Source organism: Giraffa tippelskirchi, chromosome 6, assembly GCF_054371585.1.
Source record: "Giraffa tippelskirchi isolate mGirTip1 chromosome 6, T2T-mGirTip1v1.2.pri, whole genome shotgun sequence".
Lineage (NCBI taxonomy): Eukaryota > Metazoa > Chordata > Mammalia > Artiodactyla > Giraffidae > Giraffa > Giraffa tippelskirchi.
This window is the reverse complement of record NC_137280.1, coordinates 129,210,498-129,235,912: the sequence shown is the minus strand read 5'-3', so window position 1 is coordinate 129,235,912 and position 25,415 is coordinate 129,210,498. Positions and strand designations below refer to the sequence as shown.

The 25,415-nt window shown below is 37.6% G+C and overlaps 1 protein-coding gene across 7 annotated transcripts in view; it reads right to left on the bottom strand.

The window, feature by feature from the left end:
* Positions 1-25,415, bottom strand: part of LOC145511529 (uncharacterized) — a 636,615-nt gene that overhangs the window by 42,176 nt on the left and 569,024 nt on the right. For 2 of the 7 annotated variants that reach the window (XR_014057918.1, XR_014057916.1), the window contains one exon: positions 17,116-17,509. The exons of the other annotated variants lie outside the window; for them this stretch is intronic. The gene's annotated coding sequence lies outside the window, so the exon portion shown is untranslated. The remainder of the gene's footprint in view (positions 1-17,115; positions 17,510-25,415) is intronic. 7 annotated transcript variants of the gene reach the window in all.

Genomic DNA, 25,415 nt, shown 5'->3' with positions numbered 1-25,415 from the left:
CTTTTTATTTTTGGCACAGAATACTATTATACTACAAAGATAGTATATTCTACTAAACATAGTAGAACCAGTACAGTGTAGTGGCTACAGTGTGGACTCTGATATCATACAGCCTAATATTAACTCCTAGTTTCACCATATGATGTTAGACCTGTTACTTAATCCCTCTTTAAAATTTAGTTTTTACACTCATAAAATGGGAATAATAAAAATTCTAGCTAATGGGATTGTTTTAATATTTAGCTGAGGTAATACTCAGTGGTTTTTAATAGTTCTTAGCATATCATAACCACCCAATAAATGTTAACTACCATTTTATTATCTGTTCCTTTAAATAGCTTAGTTACAAAATGATGTGATTTTAGTGATTGAATAGACATAAGCACCAAAAACCAAATATAAGCTAGGTTGCTTATTTCTTAGGAATTTTTGTGTGTTGAAGCACTGGGTTTATTTAAGATTCCACATAAAATTCAGATGATTGTTATCAAGGTGGAACAATGGAATCAGGAAGAAACTGACTTCAGTTTAATAAAATAAGTTGTACATTTGCTACTTGAAACTTATTTTTTAAATATTCATATTGTAAAGGGGAAAAAGTCTTAAAGGATACATCTGCTAAAAGAATATTTCCATTAAAATATCTTATGGTTAAAAAGACAGTTTTATCCAAATATCTCAAGAGGCTTTACAGTCATTATCTAAATATCCCTCCAAAATATCATTAACATATGCTATGCCAATTTTCTAGGGAGAAAATGCCTGTCAAGTGAAAATGTTCAGAAGCAGAATTCTAGTGCTTAGATCAGTAATCTAAGCCAGAAGGTAAAACATTACAATAAAAAGATGAAACTGACAGGAAAGAATTTTAGACAACTGTATTGAGGAGGAGTCTATAGACCTTACACAAAGATGATCTTTCTCTCAAAAGCTACAAGTAGAAGGGAAATAATTTGTAATCACTTGAATAGTGTCCCTCCTCCTCTTTCTGTTCACTCATTCAATTGTTCAACAAACAGAATCTAAGGTGTACCAGGCTATGCTAAGCATTTATCTTGGACTACGTCATTTGATTTATATGCATATTTACAAAGTAGATATTGTGATTAACTCTACTTACAGAATATAAGCTTATAGGGATGAAGAAATGTACCTGATTCCTCCAGCTCTGTTTTACTATAGGACTACAGTAATCAAGAGAGTATGGTACTGGCACAAAAACAGAAATATAGATCCATGGAATAGGAAAGCTCAGAGATAAACCCACATACTTATGGTTTCCTAATCTATGACACAGGAGGCCAGGATATACAATGAAGCAAAGGCAGCTTCTTCAATAAGTGGTGCTGGGTAAACTGGGCAGCTACATGTAAAGAATGAAATCAGAACACTCCCTAATACCATACACAAAAATAAACTAAAAATGAGTTAAAGACCTAAATGTAAGGCCAGACATAATAAAACTCTTAGAGGAAGACATAGGCAGAACACTCTGACATAAATCACAGAAAAATCCTTTATGACCCATCTTCTACAATAATGAAAATAAAAATAAACAAATGGGACCTGATTAAGCTTTAAAGGTTTTACATAGCAAAGGAAACCATAAACAAGATGAAAAGACAACCCTCAGAATGGGAGAAAATATTTGCAAATGAAGCAATTGAAAAAGGATTAATCTCCAAAATATAAAAACAGTTCATGCAGCTCAATATCAAAAAACAAACAACCCAATCAAAAAATTGGTGGAAGACCTAAATCGATATTTCTCGAAAGAAGATATACAGGTGACTGACAAACAGATGAAAAAGATGCTGAACATCACTAATTATTAGAGAAATACAAATCAAAACTACAATGAGATATCACTTCATGTCTGTCAGAAAGGCTATCATCACAAAATCTATTATCCAAACAATAAATCCTGGAGAGGGTGTGGAGAAAAGAGAACCCTCTTGCACTGTTGGTGGGAATGTATATTGATACAGCCATTATGGAGAACAGTATGGAAGTATTGGGGGAGTTTGTAAGGTCCTCGGTTCTGTCTTGCCACAGCAAATTTTGAAGTGATGGATGAACCAGTGTTACAGCTCGGTTACAATTCAGTTTTATTTGGTAAGCAAAGGAAAATACATCCTCAAGGCATGAGGGCGGGCCAACCCAAATGAGGCCTAGAGTAGGGCTGAGTGGCTCAATTTTGGCTCCCCCTTTTATATGTTTTTTTCCTCCCCCTGGGCCTGCCCTGTGTAAATTGGGCTAGTCATGAGGGCTGCTTGCTTCACCTGAGGTTCTCACTCTGGTCCTTGGACCTTGCTTTGTTCTTTTAGCCACCATTATTTTGGACTCTTTTTCCTATTCTAACATGACTGTATAGCATTGTATCTACTCAATGCTCTGTGGTGACTTAAATGCAAAAAAAAAATCCAAAAAAGAAGGGATACATGTATATATATAGTTGATTCAGTTTGCTGTACAGTAAAAACTAACATAACATTGTAAAACAACTCTATTCCAATAAAAATTACAAAAAAGAAATGTACCTGAGTCACAGAGTAATTGGAGAACTGAGTGTTTCTAACTCCAGATGCTGGGTTCTAATCACCGTGCTGCTCCATGGTGTTCTACTACAGGGTGTTCATAGAACTGGGGATACGTGGAAGCCAAAAGGGGCTTTGAAAATGACTGTCTGAATGTGACTATATAAACTATTGAGGGGATGATGGGCAGGAAGGCTAGGGGTCCCCAAACGGAGGAAATAGGCTGCAAGTGTCAGACGTTTTTTTATTTCTCCTTTAAGTGGCAGAAGGAAACAAACTACAAGTGTCAGATTCTTTCTCCCTTCTTTATACAAAATTAAAAGAAGGTTTATTCTAAAATTCTGTGTTGCCATGATGACACCTGGTTCCACCTAAACTTAACTTTTCTCAAACTTTGAGCTAACCAATGCATTTTTCTTATGGAAATGTTTTTCTTAAGCTATGTTAATGAAATATGTATTTACTTTAGATTTCATCTCTCTTCAAGTAGGTTCAGCCTAAGACTCAGAACTGACTTGACAAACCAGTATGTTTTACTCACACAAATGTCCTCTTAAGCTATATTAATGAGACTATGTATTTGCTTGGAAACCTGCCTTTCTTCAAGATTCATGTCAATTGTTTTATGGCCGGGGATGACTCACCTTGTGCCAGTGTTATCTCAAAATGTATGTTGTGGGTGAGGGGCCTGGTGCCATGCTCTGTGAGTTTTGAGACATTTCCTTTCTCTAATTAGCAGCCTGCTAGTAAGTATATAACTTCCTGCTAGAGACTAACGGGGCACTTTTTCTGCCCCCATCTGATGTCTATGTCAAAGCTTTCTCTATCTCTTTTATATTTTAATAAAACTTTATTACACAAAAGCTCTGAGCAATCAAGCCTTGTCACTGGCCTTGGATTGAATTCTTCTCCTCTGGAGGCCAAGAATCCCTGTGTCTTTCACGGCTTAGCAACAACCTTTCACTATCCTGTGTGCAAGTTATAAAAGCTTACCTCTGATATTTAATTTATTAAGCGATTACTTATGTATTTTAAATAGTGTATTCTGAAAGTGATGTATTAATTTGGAATATAGCTTTTCCCTAAACTCATTTTTTATGGGAGTATCTGACTGAAATACTGGATATGCATTTCCTTGCCTTCATTAAAACAAAATTTGAGTTTTCTAAAGAAAATTATTTTCACTTTTGTTTAGACTGTTTAATGTTTATGACATAGCACTTTTGGTATTTGTGTCTGCTGTTATCATGGAAATGTTATTCTAAACCATCCATACTTAATTGTATGGCTTTGATGGCTGTTTCACTTATTCACGCATATATATTATACTAATTATATGTAGTGTCGTATATAATGTATATGTTGTAATGTACTGTATGTATATGCTTCTCAGGTGGTGCAGTGATAAAGAATCCACCTGCCAATGCAGGAGACACAGGTTCAGTCACTGATTCAGGACGATCCCTTGGAGGAGGAGATAGCAACCCACACCACCATTCCTGCTTGGGAAATCCCATGGACAAAGAAGCCTGGAGGGCTACAGTCCATGTGGTCACAACGAATCAGACATGAATTAGCGACATGACAGGAACAATATGTGTATATATGCATGCTGTGTGCTCAGTCACTTCAGTCATGTCCAATTCTTTACCACCCTATGGACTGTAGCTCACCAGGCTCCTCTGTCCATGGGGTACTCCAGGCAAGAATACTGGAGTGGGTTGCCAGGCCCTCCTCCAGGAGACCTTCTGACCCAGGGATTGAACTGCATCTCCTGCATTGCAGGCAGATTCTTTACTGCTGAGCCACTGGGGAAGCCCAATGTGTGTGTGTATGTATATATATATATATATATATATATATATATATATTACTATTTATACATTATATTAATATAACGTTTGTATAGATTCTCAAAATATGATGTAAAAGTCTTTCTTATAATTTCATTTCACACTCTCAGGTATAAAATTTTACCATCAAAGAGTAATTATTGAATTCATGCTAATTTTTAACAGATTTCTATCAAGTAACCTTTATGAACACTCCAAGATAGTATTGATAGATTTGTAGGCTAAAATGACTTACTCAATTTGTACTAATTTGTCTTCAAGATTAAATATTTAAGAAACTGTTCTGTAATATGAAAGACTTGTTAGGGTTCTAATAAAATCCATCATTTTATTTATTGAGATAGATTTCTTCTTTTGAGTGGTGGACTAAAAATGTTATCACCTTATACTTAATCATATTTGATAACCATGGTATTCAAAGGTAGAGGTTTTATAAAGCTTTTGAAAAGTGACTCAAGGAGGTCAGCCCAATTTCCATTCTTTTTATCTTTCTGTCTCTCTGGTGTTAGTTTCATGCTAAGACTGTTCCTCTTTAGCAAAATGGTAGCAGATGGTGCTTTGAGAATAAGGAGAGATGGAAAAAGGGAAAGCAGGGAGGAGGGGGAGGTAGAGAGACAGGGATCAAGCCAGTGCTGTTCTTCTAACCATGTAACAAAAGGATTTCATTTAGTCTAACAGGGCTGATTGATATTACATGCTAACCCTTGAATCAATCCATGTGACCACAGAAATGTCAAGCATAAATTGACTTGTTCCAATTAGAGTGTGCCTCTGAGGCTGGAGATGGGTAAGTCTCCAAAGTGCATGGCTGTTCCACAGTGAGGGACAGATGAAACAGAGGCTGGTGGGTCTACTATTTGTTTCAATGTAGCAGTGTGGACTTCTATGGGGATAGTGCATAAAAAATCCCAAAGCACTCTCATATCCATGCCCTAAGTTGATTTCCAGAAGAACTCTTGTGTAACGAGGTATAAGTAGGATCATTTCCATTTGATGGATGAGGACACTGAATTCGGTATGGCTAAGTTACCTTGAGCTCATGTTTATTTTCCTTTAACTCCAGGTTCAACATTTCCTAGACACTTGTTCATTTTGTTAAAATAACTAGTTCAAAGGTTGAATGATTCAGTCAAAATACACATTTGCTACCATGTTGACCAAAGAGACTTGTAGTATTGAATTTTAAAACTTTTGCTATCCTATTATTCCAAAATAGTAGCAAGTAACAGTAGACAATGTTGCCTAGGGATATAAGGAAGAGTCCGAAATCACACCTGCCTTGGTTGGCATCTTTGTTCTCATAAGGCCTCTCAGTTAAACAGGGTCACAGACGGAGAGTCCACTTTCTATATTTGCCTTAGAAACTTGCTGCCACCTTTCTACTATTGTGATTGGTAGTTGCAGTTGCAATTTTTGTGTTCTCCCAAGACATCAGCATAGGAGAAAGCCTAGATGTCAATATGCCAGAAGTGCTAGAGACCATCTAGAAACTTTCCAGTGTTCAAGGGAAGGGTTCTGTGTGACAAGAATAGATGATTCTTGAATAAAAATTCAAAGAGAAAAATTTCCAAATTGGAAGAAAATCCTTTCTTGGGAGGCTTGCTCACTTTGCTTCTCCTAATAATATCTTTTCACTATTTAATATAGATGTTGATGGTTATAATAGGAAATGGCTGGTCTGAGAAGGAATTGTGAAAATATTACAATTGGAGGCTATAAGATTTAGTAATAATTAACCCCTAAAGCTGGTCTTAATATATTCAATTGTTGGCTTTCACAATGACATTGAATGCCACCATGATGTCAACAATGTTCCTAAAATTCTTGTGGTCATGTATATTCTTTATTCTGTTTTCTCAGGATCTTAAAGAACTTGTAAGTTTATGTGGCATGGACATAGTGAGGGTGGTTTTAGAGGTAGTAACAAACCTACAGAGTAAAACATTCATAACATATACATACTCACAGATAGATATTCCTATCATAAGATGGAAAGGAATATTCACACTAGAGAAAGAAAGAAGTGAAGTTGCTCAGTCATGTCCAACTCTTTGCAACCCATGTACTGTAGCCTACCAGACTCCTCTGTCCATGGGATTTTCCAGGCAAGAGTACTGGAGTGGGTTGCCATTTCAGAGGTTAAGTTCTATAACTACTGGGCAAAGCCCTCTTGCAAATGCTGGGAATAGGGTAATGTATCATTCCTCTTTAACAAATTAAGCATAGCAAGGGGTCAGATATACAAAAAAAATAATAAAATAAATTGGACTTTATTTAATAATAAGCATTTACATAAATTCCAAATCCAGTGCAGGGGTCCCCAATCTCTGGGACCTAATGCCTGATGATCTTAGGTGGAGCTGATGTAACAATAATAGAAATAAAGCACACGGTAAATGTAATCTTGAATCATCCCAAAACCTACCCCCCCACCAACCTTGGTCTGTGAAAAAACTGTCTTCTATGAAACTTGTCCCTGGTGCCAAAAAAAGTAAGGAAGAGGGATATACTTGAACAAACAAAAGTCACTAGCAACTGAGCTTAGATAAATGTCAAATACAGGGTGCTGTTAAAAATGTTAGAGAAAATCAGAAGACTGAAGCTCTCAAAAAGGTGTTCTAGAGGAGATAGGATTTTGTGTGAGAAATTCATGAAGGAGCAATCCCCAGGCAGGCTATAAGTGGGTTAAGTGTTAGTGAATTCATGGTAAGATGGATGAGGTTTATTTCAGGAGAAGTGTGTTCAAGTCTAAAAATAGTCAGGAAAAAATGGTTAGAGGCCATCTTGCAATACGCCTTTGAGAAAAGACTGAGCTGCACCAATCCCTTGCTAGACTCACTGCCCAGTGCTCACTAGAAATTCTCTTAGTGCCTAGAGGTCAGAAGTATAGGAACTCATGTCTACTTATAGTATTTCCAAGGACTTCAGCATCATTCTCCCCACCCCAACCTCAACCACACAAACACACACACTGTTCCCCAGGTTACAGCTTCTATTCTTTTCTTGGTGAAGATTAATTTTTTTTTCAGCCACACAGCCAATTTGAAATTTCTCTGCTACTATTTCTGGGCTTCAGGTACAGCATTTTTCTTAGCTAGTAACTGCATGAATTTTTGCTGCAGATTAGGACTTTATTATTATTTTTCCTTCCCAGTCTACTCTTTTTCATGTTGCCACACTGTTACTGTAGAATTTAAATCAGTAATGCATCTAGGTAGACAGTTTCTATGGAAAATACAAATCAAGATATAGTCACAGCACATCTAATTTGCTGTGCACAGTTGGTGTTTGATAAAAGGGCTGTAACTGAGAAAGATTCAACTCCTGTTTTATGCTGTCTTATCATGGCGATTATCATGGAGATTAAGAGAAGCAAGGCAAAACAAAGCCTTCATCTTGGGGGGAAAAACAAGTAAATATGAGTATATGAGAAATGACATTAATGAAATGGTGCTGATATTTTGAAACTGGTTGTGTCTAAATCAGCATTTTGTTCAAAACCTGAATTGTTAATTAAAATATCTAATCTAAAACCTTAATCAGTTTTTAAAATTATATTTATTTTTAATTGATTGATTGCTTTATAATATGGATTTCTCCATATATCAACATGAATTAGCCATAGGTGTACGTATGTCCCCTCCCTTTAGAGCCTCCCTCTCACCTCCCTCCTCATCCCACACCTCTAGGTTGTCACAAGCCCCAGTTTGAGTTCCCTGAGTCATACAGCAAATTTTCATTAGCTATCTATTTTACATACTGGAGTGTATATGCTTCCATCATGCTACTCTCTCCATTCATCTCACCCTCTCCTTCCTCTCCCCTGCCCTTGTCTGGTAAGTCTGTTCTCTATGTCTGCCGTCTCCATTGCTGCCCTGCAAATAGGTTCATCAGTACCATCTTTCTAGATTCCATATATATGCGTTAATATATGATATTTGTTTTTCTCTTTCTGACTTACTTCAACTGTATAATAGGCTCAAGGTTCATCCAGTTCATTAGAACTGAGTTGACTGCATTCCTTTTTATGCTGTTTACTCAGTTTTGAAGAAGCTTAAAACACAAAGGCAAGGATGGAGAGAGTAGAAAAATTGGATGATTATTTAGCTATGACAAACCTAGACAATGTATTAAAAAGCAGAGACATCACTTTGCGGACAAAGTTCTATCTAGTCAAAGCTATGGTTTTTCCAGTAGTCATGTACAGATGTGAGAGTTGGACGGTGAAGAAGGCTGAGTACTGAAGAACTAATGCTTTCAAACTGTGGTATTGGAGAAGACTCTTGAGAGTCTCTTGGACAGCAAGGAGATCAAACCAGTCAGTCCTAAAGGAAATCAACCCTGAATAGTCATTGGAAGGACTGATGCTAAAGCTGAAGCTCCAATACTTTGGCTACCTGATGTAGAAAAGATCCTGATGCTGGAAAAGATTGAGAGCAGGAGGAGAAGACCAGGACAGGGGATGAGATGGTTGGATGGCATTATCAACTCAATGGACATGAATTTGAGCAAGCTCCAGGAGATGGTGATGGACTGGGAAAGCCTGGTGGGCTACAGTCCATGGGGTAACAAAGAGTTGGACACAACTTAGCGACTGAACAACAGCAACAATTTACATTAAAAAAAGAAAACTCTTTGTAAAGTAATTAGCCCCCAACTAAAATGAATAAATTTATTTAAAAAAACAAATAAAATAAAATAAAATTTTCTACATAAGGCAAAAAAAAAAAAAAAAGAAAACTCTAACCCTTTACTATTCCATGGAGCTGAGAATTTCTTCAAGATGAGCTCTGTAAGTCCTAGAGGGATTCCTTTCTAATTGACCATAAGTATGTTACCTCCTTGAGAACAGCATGAGAGTAAGGCTGGAGCCGTTCCGTCTTTGTTTACCATTACCTCCAAAGGTCAAAAAACATCCGAAAATCCCTCCTTTTCCATACTAACCTTTTTATGAACAAAATTCAACATAGTAGCAATTTTCCAAATGCCACAGAAGGCTTAAAGAATAGCTTAAATTTTCTTTAATATTTCAAAAGTTGTTTAGAATAGTCATTGAGAATAGAGAAAATGCAGAGATACTTAAAATGAATATATATAAAATCACTTGAGATTATACACTTTGTTATTAATACTTTTCTAGAAAATATCCAGTGTTTTGTTTCATTATCAATAAATGCATACATAATATCCATGTATTCATTAATTTATTCATTAGTATGCAATTATAATGGAAAAAAGGTAGAAACAAAGGAAAGAAAGAAGACTGCCTGAAGGGAAAGAAGGAAGAAAGAAAGGCAGGCAGGCAAGAAGGAAGAATATGCTTTGTTTCAGGCATTTTTCTAAATACTATGAATTGAATGATAAACAGATCAGACTCAGTCCATACTATTACAAAATGTGTCTAGTTTTAATCATTACTTTTTTTTAACAGAATCAGTGCAGTTCACTTTAGTCGCTCAGTCATGTCTGACTCTTTACAACCCCATGGACCACAGCACGCCAGTCCTCCCTGTCCATCACGAACTCCCGAAGTTTACTCAAACTCATATCCATTGAGTCGGTGATGCCATCCAACCATCTTATCCTCTGTTGTCCCCTTCTCCTCCCGCCTTCAATCTTTCCCAGTATCAGGGTCTTTTCCAGTGAGTCAGCTCTTCGCATCAGGTGGCCAAAGTACTGGAATTTCAGCTTCAACATCAGTCCTTCCAATGAACACCCAGGACTGATCCCCTCTAGGAAGGACTGGTCGGATATCCTTGCAGTCCAAGGGACTCTCAAGAGTCTTCTCCAACACCACAGTTCAAAAGCATCAATTCTTCAGCGCTCAGCTTTCTTTATAGTCTAACTTTCACATCCATACATGACTACTGGAAAAACCATAGCCTTGACGAGATGGACCTTTGTTGGCAAAGTAATGTCTGCTTTTTAATATGCTGTCTAGGTGGGTCATAACTTTCCTTCCAATGAGTAAGCGTCTTTTAATTTAATGACTGCAATCACCATCTGCAGTGATTTTGGAGCCCAAAAAGTAAAGTCTGCCACTGTTTCCCCATCTACTTGCCATGAAGTGATGGGACGAGATGCCATGATCTTAGTTTTCTGAATGCTGAGCTGTAAGCTAACTTTTTCACTCTCCTCTTGCACTTTCATCAAGAGGCTCTTTAGTTCCTCTTCACTTTCTGCCATAAGGGTGGTGTCATCTGCATATCTGAGGTTATTGATATTTCTCCTGGCAATCTTGATTCCAGCTTGTGCTTCTTCCAGCCCAGCATTTCTCATGATGTACTCTGAATACAAGTTAAATAAGTAGGGTGACAATATACAGCCTTGAAGTACTACTTTTCCTATTTGGAACCAGTCTGTTGTTCCATGTCCAGTTCTAACTGTTGCTTCCTGACCTGCATACAGGTTTCTCAAGAGGCAGGTCAGGTGGTCTGGTATGCCCATCTCTTTCAGAATTTTCCACAGTTTATTGTGATCCACACAGTCAAAGGCTTTGGCATAGTCAATAAAGCAGAAATAGATGTTTTTCTGGAACTCACTTGCATTTTCGATGATCCAGCGGATGTTGGTAATTTGATCTCTGGTTCCTCTGCCTTTTCTAAAACCAGCTCGAACATCTGGAAGTTCACGGTTCACATATTGCTGAAGCCTGGCTTGGAGAATTTTGAGCATTACTTTACTAGCATGTGAGAGGAGTGCAATTGTGTGGTAGTTTGAGCATTCTTTGGCATTGCCTTTCCTTGGGATTGGAATGAAAACTGACCTTTTCCAGTCCTGTGGCCATTGCTGAGTTTTCCAAATTTTCTGGCATATTGAGTGCAACACTTTCAAAGCATCATCTTTTAGGATTTGAAATAGCTCAACTGGAATTCCATCACCTTCACTAGCTTTGTTTGTAGTGATGCTTCTTAAGGCCCACTTGACTTCACATTCCAGGATGTCTGGCTCTAGGTGAGTGATCACACCATCATGATTATCTGGGTTGTGAAGATCTTTTTTGTACAGCTCCTCTGTGTACTCTTGCCACCTCTTCTTAATATCTTCTGCTTCTGTTTAGTCCATACCATTTCTGTCCTCTATTCAGCCCATCTTTGCATGAAATGTTCCCTTGGTATCTCTAAGTTTTCTTGAAGAGATCTCTAGTCTTTCCCATTTTATTGTTTTTCTCTATTTCTTTGCACTGATCACTGAGAAAGGCTTTCTTATCTCTCTGTGATATTCTTTGGAACTCTGCTTTCAAACGCGTATATCTTTCCTTTTCTCCTTTGCTTTTTGCTTGTCTTCTTTCACAGTGATTTTTAAGGCCTCCTCAGACAGCCATTTTCCTTTTTGAATTTATTTTTCTTGGGGATGGTCTTGATCCCTGTCTCCTGTACAATGTCACGAACCTCCGTCGATACTTCTTCATGTACTCTGTCTGTCAGATCTAGTCCCATAAATCTATCTCTCACTTCCACTGTATAATCATAAGGGATTTTATTTAGGTCATACCTGAATGGTCCAGTGGTTTTCCCTACTTTCTTCAATTTAAGTCTGAATTTGGCAATAAGGAGTTCATGATCTGAGCCACAGTCAGCTCCCAGTCTTGTTTTTACTGACTATATAGAGCTTCTCCATCTTTGGCTGCAAAGAATATAATCAATCTGATTTCAGTGCTGTCCATCTGGTGATGTCCAACAGAATAAAATACTATAAAATACTTGAATGCATGTCTGTTAATAAGTAAATACTATACACACCATTCTATGAATACCACATTGTATGTATCCATTTCTCTATTTCAAAGACTGTTTTGCTTCTAAGTTTTGACTTTTACATGTAGCAATTATCCTGGTGAAGAAACCTCATAACAACTCTCATTTCCTTAGGACAGATTTCTAGAACAGGATTCCTGGGCTAAACTTTCTAAAGGTCCTTGGTTCCAACTGCCAACATACTTGGGACAGGAGAATTCAGAACATACATTCCCAGGATGCTGTAATTCAGACCTCCATCTGTCTGTGTTTTGAAGGAGGAAGGGAAAAGCAGATGTCTCTGTAGTTTACAAGATAATAGGTATGAAAGTTCTGTTTTTTTTTTCAGGACATTGTTGTTTATTAGTGAAACCATCTCTGCCTGTACAGTCAGTTGGAAAGGTTGCAGAATCAGAATAGCATTCAGCTATTTTTCTGCCTCATTCATATAATGAACAAGGAACTAATTAATTCTGACATTTGAAAGGGTCTTTGATGCCACAATTAAATTAAAATAAAAACTCCAAAAATAACTGTGTGTGTGTACTTTTGGAGAGGGTCATTCTGATGTCATTTTACTCAGAGTCACAGCTTCCACTGAAACATCATTTACACTGCATGTGATCTTGCCTTCAAGGTAAGAGGCTTCAATTTAAATACTCAAGGACAGCGGCAACATGATCAAAACGCTGGTTGGGATAGGCAAATACTTGATATGGTGGGCAACCAGCCATACTCTATTGCCATCTGGAATTCAAGAAAAACTTTTTTATGAACACTTTTTTTTTTTAGTTGAAACATAGTTGCCTTATACTATTATGCTAGTTTCACATATACAATATAGTGATTCAATATTCCTATAGATAATACTCCATTTATAGTTACAAAATAATGACTATATTTCCCTGTGCTGTACTATATATTTTGGTTGCTTATCTATTTTATACTTTGTAGTTTGTACCTCTTAATCTGCTACCTGTTTTTTGCCTCTCCCTGCTTTCCACTCCCCACTGGTAATCACTACTTTGTTCTCTATGTCTGTGAGTCTGTTTCTGTTTTGCCATATGCATTTATTTATTTTATAGATTTCACATATAAATTATAACAGTATTTGTCTTTCTCTGACTTATTTCACTAAGCATAATACCTTTCAGGTCCATCCATGTTGTTGCTTATAGCAAATTTTCATTCTTTTTTATGGCTGAGTAGTATCCCATAGTATATATGTACCATATCTTCTTTATATATTCATCTATTGATGGATGGTTGCTTTCAGATCTTAGCTATTATAATTGTGCTGTTATAAATACTGAAGTGAATGTATCCTTTTGAATTAATGTTTTTGCTTTCTTTGGATATATACCCAGAAGTGGAAATGTTTATTATTGTGGTAGTTCTATTTTTAGTTTTTTTGAAGAAAAACTATTCTTATCAGTGACTACACCACTTTACATTTCAACCAACAGCACCACGATTTCCTTTTATCCACATCCTTGCCAACATTTGTTATTCATAGACTTTTTGATAATAGCCATTCTGACAGGTATGAGGTGATATATTATTATGGTTTTGATCTGCATTTCTCTCATATTAGCAATTCTGAGCATCTTTTCATCTGTTGGCCATCTGTATGTCTTTGGGAAAAAAATCTCCGGCTTTTGCAGTTTTTAAATTGGGTTGTTAGTTTTTTTTATATTGAGTGGTATAAGCTATTTATAGCTTATAAACTATTCCTAAGCTATTATAATAGCTTATAAGCTATTATATATTTTGTATATTAATCCTTGTTGGTCATATTATTTGCAAATATTTTCTTCCATTCACTAACTTATCTTTTTGTTTTACTCATCATTTCCTTTGCTATATAAAAGATTTAAGTTTAATTAGGTCCCATTTGTTTGCTGTTGCTGTTGTTTCTTTTGCCTTAGGAGACTGATACCCTCCCATCCCCACCCACCCCCAATTGCTTGTGATTTATGTCAAAGAGTCTTCTGCCTTTGTTCTCTTCTAGGAGTTTTATGGTTTCAGGTGTCCCATTTAGGTCTTTACTCCATTTTGAGTTTATTTTGTATATGGTGTAAGGAAATGTTGTAATTTCATTGTTTTACATATAGTTGTCCAGTTTTCCCAGCAAGTTTTCTTGCCTCTTTTTTTTGTATATCAATTCATTCTATGAGGCTACCATTACCCCAATACTAAAACCAGGAAAAGACATTACAAGAAATTGCAAGCCAGTATCTCTGATGAATATGGGTGCAAAAAAAAAAATCCCTCAGTGAAATATTAGCAAACATAATCCAACAATATATGAAAAGGACCATATACCGTGATCAACTGAGGTTTGTTTCAGGGATGCAGGGATGGTTCAATATTCTCAAGTCAGTCAATGTGATAAACTACATTAACAAATGGAGGGATAAAAGTCACATAATTATCTCAGTAGACAACAAAAAACATTTGAAAAATATAACATCCATTCATGACAAGAACTCCCATTAAAGTGGATATAGAGTGAACATATCTCAACATAGTAAAGGGCATTATGACAAGCCCATAGTCAAGATAAAAGCTGAAAGCCTTCCTGCTAAATTTTGGAAGAAGACAAGGATGCCTACTCTGGTGACTTCTTTTTAACATAGTATTGGAAGTCCTTACCACAGCAATCAGTCAACAAAAAGAAATTAAAAAAAAAAACAAAAAAACTTCCAAATAGAAAGAGAAGTAAAAATGTAACTATTTTCAAATGATGTGATACTATACATAGAAAACTCTAATATCTCCATCAAAAAAAAAAAACTGTTAGAACTAATAAATGAGTAAAGTTGTAGGATTGTACTGTGGTTTTATTAAAGTAATCTCAAGCGGTACTTCACAGCTGAGTAAATGAATTGAATATTTGAGTGTATATTAAACTAAGATCTTACTACTTTTACTCAACCTATCCATAATGCTTGTATGTGTAAAAGGAATTTTCTCCACGAGGATTATTACTACAGTTAATTCCTAAGTAAGGAGTATTCCAACTTCAGTGTGGTGATTGGAAAGGCTTCTTTGAAGAGCTGAAATATTGTCTGAAATCTAAGGCATGAGGAGCTACACATGTGCAATGTGGGAGCAAAAGTACCCTAGGCTAAGATCAAGCCAAGTGCAAGACCTTAACCTGAAAAAGCAATTGCTGTGTTTGCAGAACCAAAAGAAGGCAGGCTGGTCCATCAATCTCTTTGCCAAAATCTGGTGAGGACCCTGAGTGCAAGACTTGTACTTCGTGTACATGGTCTTTCCTCTAGCAGCTACAGCAAATCTTGGTAAATAGGAAGGCCTCTATTATTTTTGTTGAGTAATTGAAGTATTGAAGGAATGGCTGGTACGAGTCTTTTATGTAAATTTACATGCATGGTAATATTGCTAACAAACACTGATTCACTACCTTCCTCTCAGCACTAATGTCTCCAAAGGACTTCACTGGGTCACACTGAATGCCCATTCATCCATTTTCTTGAGAACATTCCAAAAGTGTTCTTGTCTCTATGACTTAAAGCTCTCCTTCTAGGAATGCTGAAACACGTAGGCTTCTGTTTCTAAAACTTCAGCTATGCATGTTCAATGTTTCTAATTTTGCTGTATCTGAATTGCAGCTGTGTTATCATTATATATATGTGTATCTGTGTATATGATTATTTGACTCACCTTAAAAAGCATATATTTTCCATGGGGATTTTCTTGATCCCTGTCTCCTGTACAATGTCATGAACCTCTGTCCATAGTTCATCAGGCATTCTGTCTATCAGGTCTAGTCCCTTAAATCTATTTGTCACTTCCACTGTATACTCATAAGGGATTTGATCTAGGTCATACCTGAATGGTCTAGTGGTTTTCCCTACTTTCTTCAATTTAAGTCTGAATTTGGCAATAAGCAGTTCATGATCTGAGCCACAGTCTGCTCCCGGTCTTGTTTTTGCTGACTGTATAGAGCTTCTCCATCTTTGGCTGCAAAGAATATAATCACTGCTGATGGTGACTGCAGCCATGAAATTAAAAGACGCTTACTACTTGGAAGGAAGGTTATGGCCAACCTAGATAGCATGTTTAAAAGCAGAGACATTACTTTGCCAACAAAAGTCCGTCTAGTCAAGACTATGGTTTTTCCAGTGGTCATGTATGGATGTGAGAGTTGGACGGTGAAGAAAGCTGAGTGCCGCAGAATTGATGCTTTTGAGCTGTGGTGTTGGAGAAGACTCTTGAGAGTCCCTTGGACTGCAAGGAGATCCAATCAATCCATCCTAAAAGAGATCAATCCTGGGTGTTCATTGGAAGGTCTGATGTTGAAGCTGAAGCTCCAATACTTTGGCCACCTCATGCGAAGGGTTGACTCATTGGAAAAGACCCTAATGCTGGGTAGGATTGGGGGCGGGAGGAGAAGGGGACGACAGAGGATGAGATGGTTGGATGGCATCACCGACTTGATGAACATGGGTTTGGGTAGACTCCGGGAGTTGGTGATGGACAGAGAGGCCTGGCGTGCTGCAATTCATGGGGTCGCAGAGAGTCGGACACGACTGAGCGGCTGAACTGAACTGAACTGAAAAAGCATAAATACTTACTAAGCATTGAAATCTTAATATGAAAATGACCATATTTAATAAAACTCCTATATTTTAAATAGATATGTATATATTAAAGTATGAAAGTGAAGTGAAAGTGTTACTCAGTCGTGTCTCTTTGCAACCCCGTGGACCATAGCCCATTAGTCTCCTCCATCAATGGGATTCTCTAGGCAAGAATACTGGAGTGGGTAGCCTTTCCCTTCTCTGGGGGATCTTCCTGATCCAGGGATTGAACCCCGATCTGCTTTCATGGCGGATTCTTTATCATCTGAGCCCCAGGGAAGCCCTTATTAAAGTAAATGTGTATGTGTGTGTGTGTATAAACTTTTTATAAGGGGCATCTATGTTTTAACTTAAAACTGTATTCTCTACTACCAAAGATTACCTGTGCCACGCAGCATATCCTATTCCAATTCACATTAACTTTAGGCTTTTCTTCAATTTCCAACTCAAGCCCCACCTTGTAAGGGAAGTCTTTCTTTAGCACTCCAGCAACTAGTGGTATGATGACTTTCAGAGTACTGTTTTTGTATTCTTTTCATTTGTGTCAGGTTGGGCCAGGGAGAAGAATGGAAAGGGATCAAACAGAGTGGCCTGCAGGAGCCTTTACTGTTCAAGAACCAGTAATAAGTTGACAGATTGTGGCTTCATTGCATTGTACTGGCTTCAGCACTCAAACAGATTCAATGAGGTCTTTGAAACTGATGTCTTCTGAGAGTGATTCTTGTCATATTGGGGTTGTAGACTTCTTCAGAAGTTCTTGATAACTGAACTTTCTCCTCCAGAAAGAAAACACATGTAGCATAAAAGTAGGCACATAGTTTAAGGTTGTCTAAAAGACCCCAAGAAACCCATCAGTTGAAATCTATTTCCAGGTGTTAGGGACCCCACGTTAAAAGCAACAACAAAAACACCCAACCCTGCCAAATAACTGGCATTCATTAAGCATTTACTATGTTCTGGGCCTGGTACGCAATAATTCACATGCATTATCACTTTGTACCTTTTAAGTTTTCTCACAATCCCCTATGGTGCATTCTATTGATATCTCTATTTTATAGAGAGGAGAAAGCAAGATACAGAGAGGAAGTTCAGTAATTTTGCTGAAGGCCAACTGCTGGGAAGTTACAGAGGCTGATTTTGTACTCAGGCAGTCTGAATCGCTCCCTTAGCTGTACTCTCATTGCCTTTCTTCACTATGTTACTTGTCCCTAATCATGATGAGAGGTGACTAGCACATTCATTTCGTGAGGGAATATGCTACTAGAAACCTGGGTGATTGACAAGAGCACCAGATATTAATGTTATAAATTCTTCCTTCAGTAATGGAAAGTATCCATTCTGAAATACACAGAGAATAAAGATAGACTTGAAAAAGCCCATGTGGTAACATTTCTTACCTGGAAAATCCCATAGACAGAGGAGCCTGGTGGGCTACAGTCCATGAGGTTGCAAAGATTCGGACACAGCTGAAGCCACTGAGCATGCACAAGCATGCAGGTGGTAGTGAACACCCTCCCTACCACTTCTTACCCAGAGACTTGCTTAATGTCTGATTTCTAAGATCAAGTTTTAAAAAAAAAAAATTGCCTTCATTCTCATTGTAACATATTCTAATTTTAAGAGATCACAGGTTAATTCAATTCATTTAAAAACAACTTTTGGGTACTACCTTAATTAACCTTCCAGGTTTCCTCGTTATTCTACTCCTATTCAGTGCTGTCAGCTTCCCAGGGTGAGGGCTAGAACTCCTCACCTTGTCAGGGAAGAGGGGAGGGTGGGAAATAGCATTTGTTCCTCGGTTTGATTAGTGAAGCTCATTAACTGTCAGATATAAGGCACAGACCGTCCATCTGAAGAGAACAGCACCACCAGTGACATTTATTACATGGCTAGTGTTCAGAGGCTCCTTAGAAACCAATTTTCATTCTTACAGCTCCTGTCCCCAGAATGGGACTTCTCTAGGATTCATAAGTAAGCCTGATCAAAATGCAAAGTGAGAAAGAACAGATAAAAGGTCTTAGATAACTAAAGCACAAAACCAGCCTCAAAGACTCATGGCAGAGATAAGGCAGCAGAATTTTTAACTGCTTCCCTTTATACCTGGAATGTTATTTACACAGCTTCAGTAGTGTTGCTGTTTTGGGGTTTTCCTGTGACTTCACAAAGTCAGTGGGCATCAGAGCTGTTTGGTTGATGTTCCAAAACAGTGGAAACTGACACTGGTTTTCTGAATTGATCACCATATTCATATAGTGAATCTATTTTCCCTACTTATCCTAAAATGCTTCCAGAAAACAAACTTGAATGAGGACTTGGCTTCATGTTTTACATGCAAGAGCTCTGTGCAGTGAACCAGGCAATCCTCTGAAAGCATTTATGCTCTCTAGCAGTGTGGTGAGCATTTTATTCTTTTAAACAAATATCAGGAAAGGGTCCTTCTCCAAACTGATCTATGGTTTACCCGGGAAATGGATATTGAATGAAATCAATATCCATTTTTGATTTCTATAGAGATGGTATCCTTTAAAACCTGACCTCTAGTCCTCATTTGCCATCAAACCAGCTGTATTATTTTCCTTACCTACAGTGTGACTATATTCCATGGCATTTATAGTCTGGCTAGAAAACCATGTAGCTTTCTGATTATGTGTAATTTTGTATCAATCTTCATTACATTATTTTACAAACCCGTGAACTGGGTAAACTGAGACACAGAAATGTGAAGTAACTCTCCTAAATGTACCCATTTAATAAATGCAGAAGGCAGGCAATGAACAGATTCTGTTGGCTTAACCAGAAGACTGTTCCTAAAATCTTTTCTAGCTCTAACAGTCTGTGATTCAAAGCTACATGAATTGCAATTTCTCTTTAATTTACTTTAACCACTGGCTAGCCTGGTGGGGGGCTTAATAAAACATAACACTCATAACTTATTTCTCAATCTCCTCCAACCACTTCTGTTCACAAAAGAACATGACCTTGGGACAAAGCTAGAGGACCCAATGAACTCCCAGTGCCCACTTGGTTACTCCTCATGTCCCAGAAGAACAGAGGACTGAACCAGAAAGTGGGATAATTGCTCTATTACTTAAAAACAATTTCAAGGAAGTGTCTCTAACTTGAAGGAAAGATGAGTCAATAAGTGAAATTTCCTGAAAAAGATACCTCAGAATAGAGGTCTTTGAATTTTGAAAAGGAATTAGAATTACCTGTGGAGTTACTAGAAATGCATATTGACTATAGAGATTCTGATCCAATATATGGGGTTCATGTGTTTGAATTTTTATCAAATTCTCTAGGTTTGATGCAATTAATGTTAAAAACGAACTGTCCTAGAGACTCCCTGGAGTCCATTTGAGCTGCTGTGACAAAATACCATAGACCTGTTAACTGATAAGCAACAGAAATTTATTCATCACAGTCCTGGATGCTGGAAGTCTGTAGATCAGGATGCCAGTGTGGTTGGGTGAGGGCTCTCATGTTTTCACACTTTTCCTTTGTATCCTCAGAGAACCAAAAAAGCTAATAATCTCTCTTGTGTGCGTGCTCAGTTGCATCCGATTCTTTGCAACTCCATGGATGATAGCCCGCCAAACTCCTCTGTTCGTGGAATTTTCCAGGCAAGAATACTGGAGCAAGGTGCCATTTCCTTGTCCAGGGGATCTTCCCCACACAGGGATCGAATGCGCATCTCTTGTGTCTCCTGCATTGGTAGGCAGATTCTTTACTACTAATGCTACCCTCTAGGTTCTCTTTTATAAGACACTAATCCCACTCATAAGGATCCAGTCTCCAGTCTCATAGTTTAAGCTCCTCCCAAAGATTCCAATTCCTAATACAATCACAGTTGGGGGGTTGGGATTTCAACATCTGCATTTTGTGGTGCCATAAACATTGAGATCATAGCAGGCAGTGTAGCCAGTTGTTCTTAAAATAGTTCCATGCTGTATTTGATGTTTTCCCATAGATGTTTACATTCTTAAATCAAACTTTAAGGTTGATGTATTCATCTTCTTTTTTGACATCTCTACCTGGCTATCTCTTAAATCATCTCATATTTAGCCTCACAAAATTCTTGATTTTATTCACCCCTGAATATTGTTCTCCACATCTTCCTCAACCCAATAAATAAAATAACTAACAACGTGGTGATTAAAATAAAAATCAGTAACTCATCCTTGCTTCCTCCTGTCCTGCCCATACTTTGACCTTCCTACTCTCCATCTCTTCCTCCAACTCCTAAAGTACTTCCAAAATAGATCTTTCATTTGTTAACTTTTCTCTGCTGGCACTATCATCATCTTAGTCTCAGCCACCGTAAATGTCACCTGGATTTCTGAAGTAGGGTTCTCACTGGTCTTCCTGATTCCAATCTAACCCCTCCAATTGGCCTTCTAAATAGCAGCTAGTGATTTTTCAAATGTTAATCAGACCACAACACTTGTGATCCACACAACTGTTCCAGTTGAATCATTCTAATGTTCTCTCATTGCAAATAGAATTCACACTCCTTGGTATGGCCTGCCAAGCCATGAACGCTTAGTCCCCTCCCAGCTCCAGACATACCAGCTTTCCAACAGCAGGCAGGCTTTGCTCTTCCCTCTGCCCAGGTTGCTCTGCTCATGATGCCATCTGCAAGGTTTCCCTCGAAATCAGTCCTTCTGATCCTTTAGATCTCAGTTGAATTGTCAGCAACTGAGAGAGGCGGTCCCTGACTTCTATGGACCCTTTCAACCTTGTGATCTCTTCCACAAGCTACTGTGTTTTCTTCATAGCATTTATCACTATCTAAAATTATTTGTTAATTGCTGATAGAATGTAACCTCCATGGAATTAGAAACCTCACATGTCTTGATTGCTTTTGTTCCTCAGTGCCTAGCACCCTACCTGGCACTTAGCAAAGACCTGATAAATATTTGTTGCATTTAAATCCAGAGTTAACAAGTTGTTTGGCTATTTCCTTCTTTAAAAAAACTGTAAAACTGAGATTATGTGGAGAAAGGTATAATTAATGTAGAAGGTAAAATTCTAGAAAAACAAAAGAGTAGGTTTTGTGAAGTATATCTCCTTTGTCCCTTAAAATCCCACACAGTAGAATCTTTTTTTAAAAATTTATTTATTTATCTATTTTTTTACTTTACAATATCGTATTGTTTTTGTCATACATTGACATGAATCTGCCATGGGTGTACATATGTTCCCCTTCCAGAACCCCCCTCCCACCTCCTTCCCCATCCCATCCCTCTGGGTCATCCCAGTTCACCAGCCGGGAGCACCCTGTATCATTCATCGAACCGGGACTGGTGATTCATTTCACATATGATAATTTACATGCTTCAATGCCATTCTCCCATATCATCCCATCCTCGCCCTCTCCCATAGAGTCAAAAAGACTGTTCTATGCATCTGTGTCTCTTTTGCTGTCTCGCATACAGGGTAATTGTTGCCATCTTTCTAAATTCCATATATATATGTTAGTATACTGTATTGGTTTTTTTTTTTTTCTTACTTCACTCTGTATAATAGGCTCCAGTTTCATCCACCTCATTAGAACTGATTTGAATGTATTCTTTTTTATAGCTGAGTAATAATCCATTGTGTATATGTACCACAGCTTTCTTATCCATTCGTCTACTGATGGACATCTAGGTTGCTTCCATGTCCTGGCTATTGTAAACAGTGCTGCGATGAACATTGGGGTACACGTGTCTTTCAATTCTGGTTTCCTCGGTGTCTATGCCCAGCAGTGGGATTGCTGGGTCATGTGGCAGTACTATTTCCAGTTTTTTGAGGAATCTCCACACTGTTCTCCATAGTGGCTGTACTAGTTTGCATTCCCACCAAGTGTAATAGGGTTCCCTTTTCTCCACACCCTCTCCAGCACTTATTGTTTGTAGACTTTTTGATAGCAGCCATTCTGACCAGCATGAGATGGTACCTCATTGTGGTTTTGATTTGCATTTTTCTGATAATGAGTGATGTTGAGCATCTTTTCATGTGTTTGTTAGCCATCTGTATGTCTTCTTTGGAGAAATGACTGTTTAGTTCTTTGGCCCACTTTTTGATTGGGTCGTTTATTTTTCTGGAATTGAGCTGCAAGAGTTGCTTGTATATTTTTGAGATTAATTCTTTGTCCATTGCTTCGTTTGCTGTTATTTTCTCCCATTCTGAAGGCTGTCTTTTCACCTTGCTTATAGTTTCCTTCATTGTGCAAAAGCTTTTAATTTTAATTAGGTCCCATTTGTTTATTTTTGCTTTTATTTCCAATATTCTAGGAGGTGGGTCATAGAGGATCCTGCTGTGGTTTATGTTGGAGAGTGTTTTGCCTATGTTTTCCTCTAGGAGTTTTATACTTTCTGGTCTTACGTTTAGATCTTTAATCCATTTTGAGTTTATTTTTGTGTATGGTGTTAGAAAGTGTTCTAGTATCATTCTTTTACAAGCAGTTGACCAGTTTTCCCAGCACCACTTGTTAAAGAGATTGTCTTTTCTCCATTGTATATTCTTTCCTCCTTTGTCGAAGATAAGGTGTCCATAGGTGCGTGGGTTTATCTCTGGGCTTTCTATTTTGTTCCATTGATTTATATTTCTGTCTTTGTGCCAGTACCATACTGTCTTGATGACTGTGGCTTTGTAGTAGAGCCTGAAATCAGGCAGGTTGATTCCTCCAGTTCCATTCTTCTTTCTCAAGATTGCTTTGGCTATTCGAGGTTTTTTGTATTTCCATACAAATTGTGAAATGATTTGTTCTAGTTCTCTGAAAAATACCGTTGGTAGCTTGATAGGGCGGAGAAGGCAATGGCACCCCACTCCAGTACTCTTGCCTGGAAAATCCCATGGACGGAGGAGCCTGGTAGGCTACAGTGCATGGGGTCGCTAAGAGTCGGACGACTGAGTGACTTCACTTTCACTTTTCCCTTTCATGCACTGGAGAAGGAAATGGCAACCCACTCCAGTATTCTTGCCTGGAGAATCCCAGGGACGGCGGAGCCTGGTGGGCTGCATTCTATGGGGTCGCACAGGGTTGGACACAACTGAAGCAACTTAGCAGCAGCAGCAGCTTGATAGGGATTGCATTGAATCTATAGATTGCTTTGGGTAGTATGCTCATTTTCACTATATTGATTCTTCCAATCCATGAACATAGTGTATTTCTCCATCTATTTGTGTCCTCTTTGATTTCTTTCACCTGTGTTTCATAGTTTTCTATATATAGGTCTTTTGTTTCTTTAGGTAGATATATTCCTAAGTATTTTATTCTTTTCATTGTGATGGTGAATGGAATTGTTTCCTTAATTTCTCTTTCTGTTTTCTCATTGTTAATGTGTAGGAATGCAAGGGATTTCTGTGTGTTGATTTTATATCCTGCAACTTTACTATATTCATTGATTAGCTCTAGTAATTTTCTGGTGGAGTCATTTGGGTTTTCTATGTAGAGGATCATGCCATCTGCAAACAGTGAGAGTTTTACTCCTTCTTTTCCAATCTGGATTCCTTTTATTGCTCTGATTGCTGTGGCCCAATCTTCCAAAACTATGTTGAATAGTAGTGATGAGAGTGGGCACCCTTGTCATGTTCCTGACTTTAGAGGAAATGGTTTCAGTTTTTCATCATTTAGGGTAATGTTTGCTGTGGGTTTATCATATATAGCTTTTATTATGTTGAGATATATTCCTTCTATTCCTGCTTTTTGCAGGGTTTTAATCATAAATGGATGTTGAATTTGTTAAAGGCTTTCTCTGTATTTATTGAAATAATCATATGGTTTTTATTTTTCAATTTGTTAATGTGGTGTATTACATTGATTGATTTGCAGATATTGAAGAATTCTTGCATCTCTGGGATAAAGCCCACTTGGCCATGATGTATGATCTTTTTAATATGTTGTTGGATTCTGTGTGCTAGGATTTTGTTAAGGATTTTTGCATCTATGTTCATTAGTGATATTGGCGTGTAGTTTTCTTTTATTGTGGCATCTTTGTCTGGTTTTAGTATTAAGGTGATGGTGGCCTCATAGAATGAGTGTGGAAGTTTACCTTCCTCTGCAATTTTCTGGAAGAGTTTGAGTAGGATAGGTGTTAGCTCTTCTCTAAATTTTTGGTAGAATTCAGTTGTGAAGCCATCTGGTCCTGGGCTTTTGTTTGTTGGAAGATTTCTGATTACAGTTTCGATTTCCGTGCTTGTGATGGGTCTGTTAAGATTTTCTATTTCTTCCTGGTTCAGTTTTGGAAAGTTGAACTTTTCTAAGAATTTATCCATTTCTTCCAAGTTGTCCCTTTTATTTGCATATAGTTGCTGATAAATAGTCTCTCATGATCCTTTGTATTTCTGTGTTGTCTGTTGTGATCTCTCCATTTTCATTTCTAATTTTGTTGATTTTATTTTTCTCCCTTTGTTTCTTGATGAGTCTGGCTATTGGCTTGTCAATTTTATTTATCTTCTCAAAGAACCAGTTTTTGGCTTTATTGATTTTTGAATGGTCTCTTTTGTTACTTTTGCATTTATTTCTGCCCTAACTTTTAAGATTTCTTTCCTTCTACTAACTCTGGGGTTCTTCATTTCTTCCTTTTCTACTGCTTTAGGTGTAGAGTTAGGTTATTTATCTGACTTTTTTCTTGTTTCTTGAGGTAAGCTTGTATTGCTATGAACCTTCCCCTTAGCACTGCTTTTACAGTGTCCCAT